This window comes from Amblyraja radiata, chromosome 2 (genome assembly GCF_010909765.2).
Source record: "Amblyraja radiata isolate CabotCenter1 chromosome 2, sAmbRad1.1.pri, whole genome shotgun sequence".
In the NCBI taxonomy this organism is placed as follows: Eukaryota; Metazoa; Chordata; class Chondrichthyes; order Rajiformes; family Rajidae; genus Amblyraja; species Amblyraja radiata.
In genome coordinates, this window is record NC_045957.1 from 110,215,785 (window position 1) to 110,234,472 (window position 18,688).

General features: G+C 43.9%; 1 protein-coding gene across 5 annotated transcripts in view; it reads left to right on the forward strand.

Annotated features, from left to right (window-relative positions):
• Positions 1 to 18,688, forward strand: part of LOC116966958 (engulfment and cell motility protein 1) — a 314,863-nt gene that overhangs the window by 230,628 nt on the left and 65,547 nt on the right. The window contains exon 1 of one of the 5 annotated variants that reach the window (XM_033013383.1): positions 7,612 to 7,723. The exons of 3 other annotated variants lie outside the window; for them this stretch is intronic. The gene's annotated coding sequence lies outside the window, so the exon portion shown is untranslated. Of the gene's footprint in view, positions 1 to 7,611; positions 7,724 to 7,762; positions 8,035 to 18,688 lie in introns of those variants that run through there. One more of the 5 variants, XM_033013373.1, reaches the window with a different exon arrangement.

The window sequence follows — 18,688 nt, forward strand, 5'->3', positions numbered from 1 at the left end:
GTCACCTATTCATTTTCTTCAGAAACGCTGCCTGACCCAGAGTTACTCCAGCATTCTGTGTCTATCTCCGGTGTAAACCAGCATTTGTAGTTCCTTTCTACACACACATACATTATTCGCGACTCCTCCTACCTTTATGTCCCAAATTCTTCCCAGGATCTGACAATGCTTCGTCTCTCCCAGTTTCATAAGTTATAGGAGTAGAATTAGGCCAGTCTTGCATCAAGTTCACTCCACCATTCAATCTTGGCTGATCTATCTTTCCCTCTTAACCTCATTTTCCTGCCTTCTCCCCATAACTCCTGACACCCTTACTAATCATGAATCTGTAAATCTGCGCCTTAAAAATATCTAATGACTTGGCCTCCACAGCCGACTACGGCAATGAATTCCACAGATTCACCATCCTCTGACTAAAGCAATTCATCCTCACCTCCTTTCTAAAGGTATGTCCTTTTATTCCAATGCCTAGTAGACTCTCCTACTATTAGAAACATCCTCTCCAGGCCTTTCACTTTTCGGTAAGTTTCACTGAGGTTCCCCCTCATCCTAAACTCCAGCTAGTGCAGGCTCAGTGCCAACAAACGGTCATCATATCCAAAATTGGATCTTCGCCAATATCCTCCGAGTGTTTCCCAAACAAACTGAATGACTACTTTAGTTTGTTATTGTTGCGTGTACCGAGGTGCAGCGAGAAGCTTATATATGCATGTTATCCAGTCATAGAAAAGAAGTACATGATTACAATCAAACTGTCCACAGTGCACAGATAAAGGGTAAAGAGGTAACGTCATTCCTCTTTGGCTAATATGGAAGTAACAATTTAAAAAATGATCCAGTTGGAACTGCAGATGCTGGTTTACAAAAGAAAAGACACAAAGTGATGGAGTAACTCAGCGGGTTAGGGAGCATCCCTGGAGGTCGTGGATTGGTGACGTTTTTGGTTGGGACCCGTCTTCTGACTGATCAAATAGACCTTTGCACAATCAATCTAAAGAAGGGTCCAGAAATGCTGTCCGAAACTATATGGAATTACTTTAACTAATTTCAAGAAAGTTAGCAAAACATTGTTTGATCACAATCTCATAGTTTCAACTTCCAAGGTATTTTTTCCACCGAAAGAAAAAACAGTTTATCATCACCCAAAGAAAAGAATCCATTAAAAAATAATGTCAAGTATTTTCAGATAGAAGAAATACTCCTGTTTTCAAATGGACTTCAGCAACATGAGGTTACTTCTGTGGGACAGCATGGACTGGGAGGGAACAGCTGGTTGGGCAGGTCCTGTTTGAGGCATGATGGAGGAGAGCACAAAATTATTGCTCATGATTTCCACTCTTAGCAGCCTGTCCATCTGTGGAATCATCACATCTGATAGCCTACCATCTGGCAGGTGAGTTAAAGAGGCCATGAGTCATAAAGTGCATGCTGCTGAGCAAAGAACAAGCTACAGTGAATGTAAAATTATAAAAGGACCCATTACTCACCCATTGAATGGCATTGATTGAAAGCCCTACATAAAGTGGATGTGGAGAGGATGTTTCCAGTAGTGGAAGAGTCTAAGGCCAGAGGGCACAGCCTCAGAATAAAAGGACATACCCTTAGACTGGAGATGACGAGGAATTGTCTATTGAGAGAGGTGTCTATCTGAGGAGGAATTTATTTAGGAAAGAACTGCAGATGCTGGTTTAAATCGAAGATAGACACAAGATAGGTACAGCAGGCAGTGAAGAAAGCGAATGGCATGTTGGCCTTCATAACAGGAGGAGTTGAGTATAGGAGCAAAGAAGTCCTTCTGCAGTTGTACAGGGCCCTAGTGAGACCACACCTGGAGTATTGTGTGCAGTTTTGGTCCCCTAATATGAGGAAGGACATTCTTGCTATTGAGGGAGTGCAGCATAAGTTAGTTCCCGGGATGGCGGGACTGTCATATGCTGAGAGAAAGGAGCAGCTGGGCTTGTATACTCTGTAATTTAGAAGGATGAGAGGGTATCTTATTGAAACATATAAGATTATTAAGGGTTTGGACACGCTAGAGGCAGGAAACATGTTCCCGATGTTGGGGGAGTCCAGAACCAGGGTCACAGTTTAAGAATAAGGGGTAAGCCATTTAGAACGGAGATGAGGAAACACTTTTTCACACAGAGAGTTGTGAGTCTGTGGAATTCTCTGCCTCAGAGGGCGGTGGAGGCAGGTTCTCTGGATACTTTCAAGAGAGCGTTAGATAGGGCTCTTAAAGATAGCGGAGTCAATGAATATGGGGAGGGCAGGAACGGGGTACTGATTGGGGATGATCAGCCATGATCACATTGAATGATGGTACTGGCTAGAAGGGCCGAATGGCCTACTCCTGCACCTATAACTCAACGGGATAGGCAACATCTCGAGAGACAAGGAATGGGTGACGTTTTGGGTTGAGTTTGAAGAAGGGTCTCGACCTGAAACGTCACCCATTCCTTCTCTCCAGAGATGTAGCCTATTTCCTTCGCTCCATAGATGCTGCTGCACCCGCTGAGTTTCTCCAGCATTTTTGTGTACCTTCGATTTTACAGTATCTGCAGTTCCTTCTTAAACATGTTGCCTGTCCCGCTGAGTTACTCCAGCATTTTGTGTCTATGAGGAATTTATTTAGTTTAGTTTAGAGATGCAGCACGGAAACAGGCCCTTCAATCCACCGAGTCCATGCGGACCAGCACTATCCTACTCACGCTATTTTACAATTATGCCAAGCCAATCCGTCTACAAACCTGTATGTCTTTGAGGAGTGAGAGGAAACCAGAGCACCCAGAGAAAACTCATGCGGTCACGGGGAGAATGTACAAACTCCGTAGAGACAACACCGATAGTCAGAATCGAACCCAGGTCTCTGGCGCTGTGAGGCAGCAACTCAACAGTGTACCGCCCTAATGTGGAAGAAGAGTAAATTTTGGTGGAGGTGGAGGAGTGAAACAGATTAACCCGAAGTGAAAGCCTGCCCAGTCTGCAAATTGTGGAGGTGATCAGTGAATGTAGAGATATTGGAAGGGGGAGGTAGGCACAAGGGAAATGTTCTCCTGATTCTGGGAAGAGAGGGAAAGACGTTTTTGCTTCTTTTTTTTTGCATAGTCTTATTTCATTTAGAATTTTGTGTATGATTTGTTTTTTGTGTGTGTGCCTGTGTCTGTGTGCTTGTGATGATTCAGAAAGCAAGATATTTAATTGTATCTGCGCCTCACCGTGCTCATTCATATGATAATAAACTTGAACTTGAGCAGAGGTGCTAAAAATAAAACACAAAAGAAAATCATTGGTGTAGGAAAATTCTTGGTTGTAGAGACATATAACGAGCACCAGTGTAAGCAGTCACATACACGTAATGGCATTCCCAGATAGTTTGCTGCAAAGATCTTCTAGCAAGCAAGATAGTGCACTCCTGCTAAAACCAATGGGCTGACGTGTAGTACGCTACAGAGCGGAACGTCGGCCATTTCAGTAAACCCGACCCAACCCGACTTTGGGAATCCTTCTCGCAGTTAATCAGCGTTGCGGGGGAACAGTTTGTGTGTGTGATATAGTGTTAGATACATTATTCATAATTCTGTTAATTCATAATTCTGCTATTTTTGTTAATGATTATTAATATGTCAATAAATTATAATTCTGTTAATTATCTTTTTTTAATGTTTTTTAAAATTTTATTTTTTTCAGTTTAAAAAAAAAAATTTAATGGCTGATGTGCTGTGTTTGAGTTGATGTTTGTATTAAACTTGCACTAGGATCTTTGGATCAAAGATCCCATAGCTAGTTATAGTATCTTGCTATAGGATCTTTGCTTTGGATAGGAGCGTGGAGACAGAAGCCAGTTACGGAAATGGGGCTGAAGATTACCCATGAATCTGCCCATGACCCTACTACGTCTTTTACGTCCAGTGGGCTATCTTGCTCGCTATAGAATCTTTGGTTTGCTGCTTGCTGCCATTTTTAGGGTTTATTGTTACTTATGCCAAAGAAATCTGCTGACAGTTTAGAGCAGCATTCACCAGCCCGTTAAGTTTGAGCTTTAGTATCACAGGAGCTAATGGTTTCCATAGTGAAAAGAGCAGTTGGTGTTAAATAAGAAACAATGCTCTCCATTTTTAGAATGTGCAAATGGGGTGTAATCAATTGTGGTGGAATTCGGGGAAGCTGAGAGGAATTACCTAAACACCTTTACTCGAGATGATGTGAAAACACGGAGAAGTGAGACCAGGCAGTTTCAATCAGGTGTTGCACAGACCTTTAATTGACACAAACCAGTTTGTGGAGGAAGATGCTTTTTGAACTGGATTGAAAGATACAGCACGGAAACAGGTCCTTCAACCCACCAAGTTAACGCCGGCCAGTGATCACCCTTATTCAATGTGGGCGGCACGGTGGCGCAGCGGTAGAGTTACAGCGCCAGAGACCCGGGTTCGGTCCTGACTACGCGCTCAATCTGTATGGAGTTTGCACGTTCTCCCTGTGACCGCGTGGGTTTGCTCCGGTTTCTTCCCACACTCCAAACATGTGCAGGTTTCTAGGTTAATAGGCCTATGTAAACATTTCCCCTAGTGTGTAGTGTACAGGTGATTGTTGGTTGGCATGGACCCAGCGGGCTGAAGTGTCTGAACTAAACTAACCTAATAGTCCTTTGTTATCCCCTTTTCGCCTCCACTCCCGACACACTGGGAGCAATTTACAGTGGCCAGTTAATTGACAAACCCACATGTCTTTGAGACATGGGGGTTAACTAGATCTCCCGGAGGAAACCCATGCGGCCACAGAGAGCACGTGCAAACTCCACACTCCCAAAGGTCAGGGTAGAACCCAGCACTCTGACACAGTGAGGTCGCAGTTGTACCAGTTGCGCCACTGTGCCACCCCAGATTTTGATATTTGTATTCTGTGCTCCCAGAGATTGCTCTTCCTTAATGCAAGATCCTCGTGAAAACATGACACTAAAAGGTATCAAATCACAAACAATTAAGGTTCAAATCCACTGCTTGTTTGTTCATTTCCCCAAGGATCTAATTATTGTTTAGAGAGGTTACAGGATTTCCTCTCGCTGATGTTTGACAACTACTCTGATTTAACTATTTTATTCGTTTAGTGTGTTGAAATTTAAAGGCAGATAAGCCATTATATGGATATTCGTGTGAAAGACCAAATAATGTGCAGCCAAGTAGCTCATCCTTGCTTTATTATCAATTAAGTGGTTCAGCTACAAATTTTAATTTCGTGACTAAATTACCCCTGTATCAAAAATACAGAGAGAGACATATGGAACTGCAGATGCTTGGAATCTTATATCAAAGTGCTGGAGTAAATCAGCAGGTCAGGCAGCATCTCTGGAGAACACGGACAGCTGACATTTCAGGTCAACTACAAGGCATTTGATGCAGTTAGTATTCCTTGGTATCCCTTTCACTGCCTCTCACACTAATGATCTGTTTAATTTAAACTGTGCCTTCAAGTCTCTGTATATTCCACTTATCGTTGGGGAATCTGGAGTGTGCCAAACTGCAGCATGGAGATAATCGAGGAACAATACAAGGATTATGAATTGGTTAAAGTAGAAGCACTATACCTCGCTGCAAAAAGTGCCAAATAATGTTTTGAATTGAATTAGCAGAGCGGAAGGATTCACATTGAAAGTTATTATACTGTTGCTACGTCGGGTAAAAGAAGACATTCTGCATTTCTGATCGTCACCCAGTCACGTAGCTTTTGTAAGAGTACAGAGGTGGACTCTCCAGAAAAAGAGAATGATTTGAATTGATGTAGCATCTTTCTCCATTAAAGATGCCCCAAAGTATTTTAACACTTCGAAAGTATCTCATTAAATGCAGTGCTGGAATGTTCATTTTCCCACCACCCCAATCCTCAAACAGCAATGAAATATATGAAGATAGACACAAAAAGCTGGAGTAACTCAGCCGGGACAGGCAACAGGACACAAAGGGTGGTGGATGTATGGAATGAGCCACCAGAGGAGATAGTTGAGACAGGGACTATTGCAACATTTAAGAAACATTTAGAGAGATGCATGGATAGGACAAGTTTAGATATCAACCAGATAAGAACTCCACTGCTGCTCTTCCAGATGATATCCTGGGATGCGTGCATTCATCTTTAGAGTCTGACCAAGCCTAAATGTAACATCTCATTGGACAGAGTTACTCACTTCTATCACTGCAATGTACACTCATGACTGCATGGGGGGGGGTCTTTATGTTGGAATAGGCTGACCCTTTCAGAATGCAAGGCAATATTTCGCCTCCCCTCAATGTGTACACCCTTGAGCTTGAGTGGGTGGAGAGAACAGTGTCCACTTCAATGTCAAGAATGCTTGTAGAAACAAGGGCCTGACCCGAAACGACACCTGTCCATGTTCTCCGGATATGCCGCCTGACCCACTGTGGTGCTCCAGCACTTTGTGTCCTCCAGTCAAGAGTGTTTAATTGTCATATGTACCAAAAATGGAACAATGACATTCTTACTTGCAGCAGCATAACAGATCTCTAATTGATTAGTACGGGTGTCAGAGGTTATGGGGAGAAAGCAGGAGAATGGGGTTAGGAGGGAGAGATAGATCAGCCAAGATTGAATGGCAGAGTAGGCTTGATGGGCCCAATGGCCTAATGCTACTCCTATTACTTATGATCTTATGATCTAATCACAGTAATTACAGATAACACAATAAACAAAAGAAAGTTCAATAACATTTAAAGAAAACCTAATGTTAGTGCAAACAGAAGCTCGTGATCTCTAGTGCAACCAAGGCAGGTTGTAGTTTATTTGGTGTTTGTAATGTTCAAGAGCAGGATGCACCTCCAGCCTATTGTTCAGAAGCTGGCAGTCAAAAACTAAGCCCATGTCATTCTCAATCCTTCTGGGAGTAAGGTATAAGCACTTGAATAAATTACAGATGACATATCTTCCCTCATTGCAACTTTCATCGAATAGTTAATAAGGCAGCGTGAACGGCAACATTTCCAAACCATCAATATAATCCTCGTGACAGCAATTAAATTTATTGCCCATTAATCTCGATGTGACGTTATGATGCTTGAAAAATCAGCTGCAAAAAAAAATGCCGCGTTTTATAACACTGGGGAGGGGGGGGGGGCTTGCTTTATCGGCAAAGTAAAATTTTACAGGTAGTCTGATTTCTCAATTGAACTACTTGTTATATTAAGCAATTTCCAGTTCTTTGCTTGTTGTTTTTTTTGCTGCGGGGAACTTGGACTGAGGGTAAAAATAGAAGAACGTAATAGTCCAGCCGGCGGTTGGAAGAAAGATTCTGTCGGCCCGTAGGTTAAAATTAAGGAACAAGTATAAAAGGATGGGCCGGTGCCTCTAATGAAGCTGACAGCAGCTGTTCACAACAGATCTTGACTTGCTACCGGAGTCTGTTTCCATGGTAATGGGAAATGGTAATTACTGAACCTAGGCTCTTTTTCTCCCTGCACTCCATGACATATTGGTGATTGTAATGAATTTGATCTCTCTCTCACTCTCCCTCTCTGTCGCTGTTGCATTGTCCTGCTCCTATATCTCCTGCCTGACAGGCTGCGAGACGTGAGACCGGGCTGTTAGTGCGTGCATGATGCTCGGAGCACCGAGGGAAGCTGGAGGAGTGGGCAGGACATCCTCTCGACATCTTTAGCCACCTCCCGCGATTGGAAGTTAGCGCGGCGACACTGGCCTATCCGCACACCGGCAGGTAGAGGTTATTCTATAAACACATGCAACCCCGCTCACTCCCCCTCAGACTTGGAGCTTTGCCGCTTGAAATTGATTCCAGCTCGACTGCCTTGGACGGACTGAAAGTGTTTTCTTTTAAAGCATTCTGCATCGCAAGAGCTCCGTGGAGAGGCCGTCTGCTCATAGCGTGCGCCGGTAGTCTTGGAGAAAGATAGTTTCTTCTCCGGCAGCCGCCCATCTCTCCAACCCCCGCCCCACACCCTTCCCTGTTCCTTCAGAGCTCCGTAAATAAAGATTTGCAGCCTGCCACTATGGACCAGCAGCATATGTGTGAGTAGTTGTTACCTTCTCTGCACAGAATTGGAGCTATTCCTTGTATGCAGAAGGTTTTTTTTTAATTGATTTGCATGTTATGTCTCTGTTTGTATAACCTGGCATAAGTAGAACTGTTGCTTTGAGATTTTCAGGTTTCTCAGCTTTCCTTTTTTTCCTCTCTCTCTTTTTCTCTCTGTTGTGGGATCCTAATTTTCCCATCGGATTTATCCCCATGTGCATATTAGCTTACAGGGATAACCAGCAGATTTTTTAATTGCATTGATAATAATCGTTACTTCATAGTTCTACTGCTCGCAATGCCCAGTGTATAGAGCAAGTCGTGTTAATAGTTCATTAAGTGTGCAATAATATTTTATTAACTGTTAGTAATATTGCCAAATCCATGGTGGGAAGCAATTACAAGAATAAAATGTTAACAATCACTGTTATCAACTGAAATGTAAAGCTATATTTGTTTTGCTGTAGAGACTTCATCATCTGAGATATCCACCCATGAAAATAACATTTAACTTTGTATTTAGGAATCCAGTTTGGAAGAGAATGTGAATAAGTAGCTTGCTAAGTGTGGTTAATTTTTGGCTCACTTTCATTGAATTCTCTGAAGTAACTTTGAGCTGTTTGCAGATTCATATTGGGGTGACCCAGACAATTCTTTATCGGCAAAAGATGGAGTGACTCAGCGGGTCAGGTAGCATCTCTGGAGAAAAGGAATGAGTGACATTTCGGGTTGAGACTCATCCAAACTTCGCAAATCCTTCGATTTTGTCAGTTGAGAAAGACCTCCCATCTTGCATCTGCTACGAGATAACATCCGAAAGATCTCGACCCGATACGTCACCTGTTCCTTTTCTCCGGTGATGCTGCCTGACCCGCAGCGTTACCCCAGCTTTTTGCCTCTATCGTTGGTTTAAACTAGCATCTGCAGTTCCTTCCCACACAAATGCTATCACGGCAGAATTCCTTTAAATTGGATGTGAACTGTGCTTAAAATGGATTAATATGAGATGTGTCAACAGCTGTAGCTCAGGCGGTTCTGGGTCCCATTGAGGTAACTGGCACGGAGGAGAAATAGGGGGTAAGAATAGGACTGTGAAACCGATGTTGTGGTTTGACAATTGCGAGAAATCACGAAATGACGGGAAGGATATAGCACAAGACACAGCAAAAAATATAAAGCAGTGAATCAGGGGAACCTGCCCCGAATTAGGGGCATTTCACAGTCGTTAGTCCCTCCTTCATGACAGGACGGAAAGGGATGGGGTGGGCTAATATATTATGGACGACTTGGAGGGCGGCACAATGGCGCAGTGGCACAGTGGCAGAACTGATGCCTTACAACGCCACAGACCTGGGTTCGATCCTGGCTACGGGTGCTGTCTGTATGTTCTCCCCGCGACCGCATGGGATTTCCCCGGGTGCCCCGATTTCCTCCCACGCTCCAAAGACATACAGGTTTGTAGGTTAATCGGCTTCTGTAAATTGTAAGATGTCCCAAGTGTGTGTAGGAAAGTGCTAGTGTACGTGGTGATGGCAGGGTCTGCACGGACTCGGTGGGCCGAAGGGCATCTCTAAAGTCTAAAGACTTCACCCCAAGCTTCAGACACTTCAACATAGGAGTTCTTCAGTGATCCCTTATTTGTACAAATCAGAACAGCACCTTGGAGAAGGCAAGATAGAATTGAAAAAGTGACTGAAAAAGTATTGGTTGTGATTTTCAATAAAGTGTTACACCTGCTCCAAAGGTTGCAAACCATAAACTGCTCCTTTGTGAGGATCAGCACTCAATATTGTTCCTTTTCATTTAAATAACTTTACCACCCAGTCCCCTTTTCCTGTGGGATTGTAATGCTATCAAACACTTGCTAGTTCTCTGAGCCGTCTGTCCATCTTACCACTTTGCTGAAGAAAAATTATTCGTTGAAAGTTAGATGTGTCATTTAACTTGTCGTCTCTGAATACATTACGTAAATCTAGTTTAAAATAATTTTGTGGAGTTTTTTTGTTTTGTTTTGTTGAGTAGAAATCTTTAGGCTGGGGATATTTAACCACAGTGCCTGACTGATGAAAAACTGGAAGGTAGACACAAAATGCTGGAGTAACTCAGCGGGTGAGGCAGCATCTCTGGAGAGAAGGAATGGGCGTCGTTTCGGGTCGAGACCCTTCTTCAGACTAATGTCAGGGGAGGGGGAGGGACAAAGATAGAATGTAGTCGGAGACAGAAAGACTAGTGGGAGAACTGGGAAGGGGAAGGGAATGGAGAGAGAAAGCAAGGGCTATCTGAAGTTAGAGAAGTCAATGTTCATACCGCTGGGGTGTAAACTACCCAAGCGAAATATGAATCCCTCCAATTTGCGCTGGGCCTCACTGACAGTGGAGGAGGCCCACGACAGAAAGGTTAGATTGGGAATGGGAGGGGAGGTTGAAATGCTGAGCCACCGGGAGATCAGGTAGTTTAAGACGGACAGCGTCTTAAACCAGCATCTGCAGTTCTTTCTTACACATGATGAAAAACTGGGATGGGAATATGCAGACAAATCCCAGTTGCCATTTCTCAGTGAGAGCAGCGACCTGAATCTTTGATTGTAGTCAGATCCCGCTGGTGTAATCAAACTCTGATTGCTGCATCAATGGGGGTTGTAAGATGAGAATGAATTAAAGGCAGGAAAACCGACAAAACTCCTTCAAAGGAGAGTTGAAACATAATTTTTTGAGATATCGTCCACTTTTATATACTTGCAAACACATCAAAACATTGAAAGCATTGGGAATGGGTGAAGTTTGAGCTGATTTGAAAATTTAAAAACACAGGGAGGCACGGTGGCACAGCGGTAGAGCTGCTGCATTACAGTACCAGACACCTGGGTTCAATCCAGACTACGGATGCTGTCTGTACGGAGTTTGCCGTTCTCCCCAGTTTCCTCCCAAAGAGGTACAGGTTTGTAGGCTAATTGACTTGATATAAATGTAAATTGGCACAGACTTGGTGGGCCAAAGGGCATGTTTCCGTGCCGTATCTCTAAACTAAACTTAACTTCTGAGTGTTGACTACTTTTTAATTGAACTGTGTATAGGCCGATCTGTCATGGGAGGTAGACAAAAATGCTGAATTTCTCCAGCATTTTTGTCTACCTTCGATATTTCCAGCATCTGCAGTTGTTTTTTAAACAGTCTGTCATGGGAAGGCAGATTTGATGTCATTTGTACCCATTTTGATTGTGATGCTATTTCACTTTGCAGTGGCTGAGATCACTGCATCAGTGTTGGTCAATCAGAAGATTTTCAAAAGACATTAATGTTCATGTGCGAGCACATCTACCTTTGTTGATAAGTCTCCCTTTACTACCTCAGGGGCACTCCAGGGTATTTTAGAGCCATCAAAGCTATTAGCACCAAAGACACAAATTGCTGGCGTAACCCAACGGGTCAGGCATACATCTCTGGAGAAAAAAGATGGGCGACGTTTCGGGTCAGGACCGTTCTTCAGACCGAAAGTAGGGGGTCGGGTGAAGAGCTGGAGGCGAGAAAAGTTCAAGAGCAATCAGGGCTGGCCACAAATGACCTCAGGCAGGGCAGTGCATGGTAAGCCCATTGTTGCCCACCCCCTACTTTCAGTCTAAAGGAGGAACAATGGGCCTACCAGGACATCGGCCTGCCTGCGGTGCTGGCTCAAAGGGCCGAATGGCCTACTCCCTGCACTTATTGTCTATTGCCTGAGGTCACTCGTGGCCGGCCCTATTTTGTCCTGGACTTTCCTCACCTCCAGCTCGTCAACCCTCCCCCAACCTCTACTTTCAATCTGAAGATGGGTCCTAACCCAAAATGCCACCCGTCTTTTTTCTCACCAGCGCGTTGCGTCTTTCTTTAGTATAAACCAGCGTCTGCAGTTCTTGGTTTCTACTAAAGCTGTAAACACTGCAGCCAATTTTCGCATAGAAATAACTCTAAAGCAGCAAGATTACCCTCGGGAGCAAGCTATCTTGGTAGAGTTGCTTGCTTAAAAATAAGGTTGCTTGCTTAAAACAGGGTCTGACAAGGGCCTGTTGACTGATGATTTACAAAGCCCTCCAAATAGATGCTTCTCAAGTAAAGTCAGAAAATTCGAACAGTACTCAGCAGATCAGCCAATGTGTGCAGAGAGAGAAACAAAGTTAACGTTGAAAGTACAGAGGATCTGAAATGGGCTGACGGGCCTGTTTCCACACTGGATCTCTAAATTATAAAAACTAAACCTAGTTTCTCTCCTCATCAGAGCCACCTGATCTGCTGAGTGTTTCCAGTATTTTCTGTTACTATTCAGATATCCAACAACTGGGTGGATCGCTGGTCAGTGTGGGCCGAGGGGCCTGTTTCCACGCTGTATCTCTAAACTAAACTAAACTGCAGTTATTTGTGCAGGAAGGAACTGCAGATGCGGGTTTACACCGAAGATAGATATAAAATGCTGGATTAATTCAGTGGGACTGGCAGCATCTCTGGAAAAAAAGGAATAGGCTACGTTTTGGGCTGAAATCCTTCTTCAGACTCTAACTGCAGGTTTTTTTTGCATTTTGATTGTCGTTATTTGTACTGATTGTAAATTATCAAACTTGTAACTCTCACCTTTCGACTGAAAACCCAGCAATCAAAAATATCAACACAGCTGCTTAGTAAAATTATAAATGGTCCCTAGTGTGTGCAGGATAGTGCTAGTGTACGGGGCGATCGCTGGTCAGTGCGGACTCAGTGGGCCGAAGGGCCTGTTTCCACCCTGTATCTCTAAACTAAACTAAACTAAATGCTTGACTAACTTAGCGAGTCAGGCAGCATCTCTGGAAAAATGGTTAGGTGACGTTACAGGTTGAGTCCATAGGTGTTGGGACTTGACCCGAAACATCACCTGTCCATTTTCTCCAGAGATGCTGCCTGACCTGTTGAGTTACTCCAGCACTTGTGTTCAGCCAACATTAGAGTTTGTGAATGATCCATGTCTGAAAGTTGTCTCTATTTTGACATTTTTCAAAGGAGGATATTGTAATACATGAACTGATTCTACAAATTGCTTTTTATTCCACCCTTGCCTTTGGAAAAATGTTGCATCCGACCTGACTTGGGATAACTCTACACTAACGTGGAGTATGGGTGTCAGGGTTATGGGGAGAAAGTAGGAGAATGTTGTTGAGAGGGAAGGATAGATCAGCCATGGTTGAATGGCGGAGTAGACTTGGCCTAATTCTGCTCCGAGCACTTCTGAACTTATGTGAGGGTGCATTTTTCAGGTGCAATGCCTGGTGGAGCTGTTGCATAACTCAGAAAAACTTTTGCGTTTGAACCATCTTTGTGGATATGGGAGCGAAGATGGTGTGCATTGATGCACCATAAAACACCAGATAGCATCACCGGCAGACAGGTTGTTGATCGGCATCTGCACGTGCATTTCCACCAGTTGTCACCGGACTGCTGGCTTGAAGGCTAGTGTGGGGATTGAAGGCTTTGTGGCCAAGTTTGTGGATGATACGAAAATAGATGGAGAATGTACAAACTCCGTACAGACAGCACCCCTAGTCAGAATCGAACCCGGGTCTCTGGCGCTGTAAGGCAGTAGCTCTGCCCCTGCCCACCGTGCTGCCAAGTGTATCTGAGTTTTGAGCTGCAGCCTACAGAACTTAGAAGAGTAGAGCTTTAAGGAGCAATAGAAACAAAGAAACCAGCCTGAAGAAGGGTCCCGACCGCGAAAAGTCGCCTAATGCTGCCTGACCCGCTAAGTTACTCCAGCATTTTGTGACTTTCCTCTTAAGGTAGCAATGCTTTCCGGACATAATGGAAATATTGTGCTTCTGGGAATGATGAACAGTGGTCATTAAGAGCAGGATGGTGGACAGCATCTCCGACTCATTCATAAAGTTCTGAAAAGCTCAAGGTGGTGACCTCAGATCCATGACCCAGGCAGGTATATTATTGCAGCTGGGAACTTGTCCACTACCAATGTCCAATATGTCAACTACCATTTTGTCCCTTAACAAAATATAACTTTTGTGCCTGGTTAATAATTGGTTACAAACCTTGTATTCCAAGATGACGCGTGCCCCCCCCCCCCCCCTCCCCCAACCCAGGCGACTATTTGCTTGCTCGCCACAGAAGCAGATCTACAATCACATATTACATTCGTTCCACATTTTTATCTCCTGGGATAAATAAAATTCTATCGTATCGTATGTGTACACTGCAAATGACTGGATTGTAATCATGTATTGTCTTTCCGCTGACTGGTTAGCACGCAACAAAAAAGGCTGGAGTAACTCAGTGGGACAACCAGCATCACTGGATAGAAGACCCTTCTTCAGTCTCAGTCCCGCTGAGTTACTCCAGCATTTTGTGTCTATCTTCGGTGTAAACCAGCATCGACAGTTCCTTCTTACGCAAAAATAGCTTTTTGCTGTACCTCAGTACACGTGACAATAAACTGAACTGAACTGATTTGTTGAGTCTTCTAAAAGTCACTGCAGCATTCCCTGGCGCTTTAGCTGAGGTGTGGTGGTGAGATCTTTGGAACAACTGTGGTTGGAGTGGATCTCAACATCGAATGTTGGCTTGTCACAGTGCACATGATCTACGAAGCTTTCATTGTTCGCCAGCTGGAGTTTTATTTGTTAAGGGGATTAAACGGCAATGGAATTAATACAAGCCATCTGTGTTATGGAGTTATGGTCAGCCACGACCTAATTGAATAATGTCAATCTGATAAGCAAAATCCTCTGCTCTTGTTTATATGTTCCTCTTACTACTCTTTCCCTCTTTTTAGACAAAATAAGTCATAAGCTCATAAGTGATAGGAGTAGAATTAGGCCATTCGGTGTAGGAAATGGGTAGGAAGGAACTGTAGGCAGTGGTTTGAACCGAAGATAGACACAAAAAGCCCCTGTCCCACTTTCACGACCTAATTCACGACTTTTTTTGTCTCTTGGACATTTTTTCATCATGTTAGAAAAAACGCCCCGACCTACTTGATGCTACGAGTACCTACGACCTACCTATGGCCTCCTGCGACCTACCTACGACCTCGTGATGACCATGCTGCGAGTATGAGTCAATGGCAAACTCGGCAGAGGTCGTGAAAGTGGGACAGGGGCTTAACTCAGCGGATCAGGCAGCATCTCTGGAGAGAAGGAAGGAGAAGGGTTCTTTTTCTCCGGTCTGACCTGCTGAGTTACTCCAGCTTTTTGTGTCTGTACTCTCTTTTTAGAAACACAGTATTTTATTCCTCGAGCCTTCTATGCACTGTGCCAATACAATACAATACAAACGGTGGGCATTACTTCAAATTGCAGGAGGTGCACTGAAATCTATTGGTGTCATCTGGTCTGCACAAAACCAGGGCTTTAAATTCCCACATCAAGGCGTGCTTTTGTGTCACTTTTAACATAATGTCCCACTTGAAATGACAGATGATTATGAACATTGCTCAGTTATCGAGGTTATTTTGTCCTATTTTCTCAGATTCCTGTCTGCACAACTTACTGAGAGCCTTGAAACTGATTCCATGTGGCACTCATTTCACTCTGTATCAGAATCTCTGTTCAGGTAGCTTTAAGGCATTTGAAATCATGGTTTCTAATACTTGTAGAATTGCACATGACAAGTTGTTATTTTGTATTGAGAGGAATTTAACATGGAATACCATCTCTGTCATGATGTTATTTCCTGCTATTTAATTATCGTTTCTGATTCTGCAGTGTTCACATCTTGATTTGTTTTCTCTTACTCATTAGCTATTTGCAGTTCCAATGTTCTTTCTCTAAATTGTAAAGGCTTATTGATAAATGTGTGCGTGTGGGGGGGGGGGGGTCACAACATATCTACATTGGACCAAAATATTGGAGAAAATTAGTGGGTCAGTCAGCATCGCTGGAGAACATGGCTAGGTGACGCTTTGAGTCAGTGAATATTTTAGTTTAGAATTTTTGACTTTTGAGTTTGGTGGATATTTTTAAGGCAGAGATAGATAGATTCTTGATTAATGCAGATGTCAGAGGTTATGGGGAGGAGGCAGGATGGTGGGGTTAGGAGGGAGAGATAGATCAGCCATGATTGAATGATTTAAGAATAAGGGGTAAGCCATTTAGAACGGAGACAAGGAAACACTTTTTCTCACAGAGATTTGTGAGTCTGGAATTCTCTGCCACAGAGGGCGGTGGAGGCAGGTTCTCTGAAACTTTCAAGAGATAGCTAGATAGGGCTCTTAAAGATAGCGAAGTCAGGGGATATGGGGAGAAGGCAGGAACGGGGTACTGATTGGGGATGATCAGCCATGATCACATTGAATGGCGGTGCTGGCTCGAAGGGCCGAATGGCCTACTCCTGCACCTATTGTCTATTGAATGGCAGAGTAGACTTCATGGGCTGAATGGTCCAATTCTACTCCTATTTCTTATGATGTTATGAATTGGGACCCTTCTTCAGACTGACTGGGGGGGGAGGAGGAGTGGAGAAGAAGGATAGAAGAGGTGATGGGCAGTACAAAGTCTGGCAGGTAATAGGTTGATACAGGTGAGGGGGGGGGGGGGGGATTTGTCCTTCCCTTCCTCTCTTCTAGCTTTCTTGCCCCCCCCCCCCCCCCCCCCCGCCCCCAATCAGTCTGAAGAAGGGTCCTGACCCGAAACGTCACCTAGTGTTCTCCCAACTGAAATGAGCTTGGGGACATCTGAACCATCTGCATCAACTCTTGCATTGACTAGTCGAATGGGCTGCAATCAAGATGGGTCCCAACCGAAACATCACCTATCTATGTTCTGACTACGGGTGCTGCCTGACCCTGTGAGTTATTCCAGCACTCTGTGGCCTTTGTGTAAGAAACATCTTCTGCAGTTCCTGGTTTCCCCAAAATATCTACCCGTTCTTAGTGATGCATACTGGATGGTCTCTGCACAGTATCTGTGGAATTAATTGTTCATTATTACTTGAATTAATACACTGAATTACTTGTCTATCATGCACATCAACTAGATATTGTAATATACTTGGTGGCCTAAAATAGTTATTTTTAAAGGGACCCATGATTGGAACAGATAGGTTAATGCTCAGACTCTTTCTCCCAGGGTAGGGGAATCAAGAACTTAGAAGGCAAGGGTTTGTTTATGAGGAGAAATACCACCAGAGGGCGCCATACGATTGGCAGCCTCACCAACAGTCTGTCTGCTTCTTCGTCTTTTTTTGTTATTTTGAGCGTGTTTTGCTGTTCTCTTGTTTGTTTTATGTGGGGGAGGGGGTCGGTGGAAACTTGTTTTTCAATCTCTTACCATGCCGGAGATGCGATTACTTTCTGGGTCGTATCTCCGGTCGCTCTGCGGCCTAACATCTTGGATAGGACGCCTCGCTCGGGACTGACTTTGAGCCCCATGCACGGGCGTGGACTTACCATCGAAGACGATCCCTAGCCTGCGGTCCTTACCATCGAGAGCTCGCAGACAAAGAAGGGAAGAGATTTGAACTTTTTTTTTGCCTTCCATCACAGTGAGGAATGTGGTGGAGGAGTCTCTGTGGTGGATGTTTATGTTAAAATGTATTTTGTGTGTTCTGTTGCTTTTTTATTTGTATGACTGACTTGGCAAATGAAATTCCTCATATGTTGCAAAACATACTTGGCTAATAAAGTATTATTGTATTATATTGAAAGATTTATCAGGAACCCGAGGCAACTTTTTCACACGAAGGAATGAGCTGCCAGAGGAGGGAGTTGAGACGAGTACAATACATGAATACATGAGTAAAGTACATGAATAAGAGATGTTTAGAGGACAATGGGTCAAACGTGGGTAAATGTGACGAGCTGGGATGGGACATCTTAGATGGCATGGGCGAGTTGGGTCTGTTTCTATTCTGTATGACTCTATGACTCGGGTAAAGGCCATTAATGCATAAGTGTAATAACATTGAAAATTGTTTAAAGAGGGGTCCCTACCTGAAACTTCTCCTATCCATGTTCCAGAGATGCTGCCTGACCCACTGAGTTACACCTGTACTTTTTGTCTTTATTGAAAATAGTTGTGCAAGTCTCAAGAAGGGATTGGAAACGACAGCGAGAGTGAGGGAGAGAGAATGTATTGAAGCCAAGCACATTAAAAGCTGGGGCCTGACTAAGAAAAGGAATAGGGGGTATGAAAAGGCACAGAACAAATCAGAACCACCACTGATGGCCAAAGAAAGGCGGAGCCCACAACAACCAACAATGGACCTTTGTGGGCTCCACCTTTCCTTGGCCATCGGTGCCGGCTCCGATTTGTTTTGTACATTTTCACACCTCTACTTTCCCTCTCCCGTGACACTCAGTCTGAAGAAGGCACTCGATTCGAAACATCATCTATTCCTTTTCTCCAGATATGCTGCCTGACCCGTTGAGTTACTCCAGCATTTTGTGCCTTATCTTCGGTGTGAACCGGCATCTGCGGTTCCTTCCTACACATAAGAAAAGGAATCATTGCATTAATACAACGGAGAGAATACTTCGAAATGCAATCAAAGGAGAGTTTGCAGAGCCACGTCTTCATTTCTACAGCCCTTCTTCACACTTCTTCAGAGGAATTGAAATTGCTTTCAATCTGAGAATTCATTCCTCTGCGATGTTTGAACAAAGAATGTAACAAAGGGAAAAAAAACCCTTTCTTTCATGGGCTTT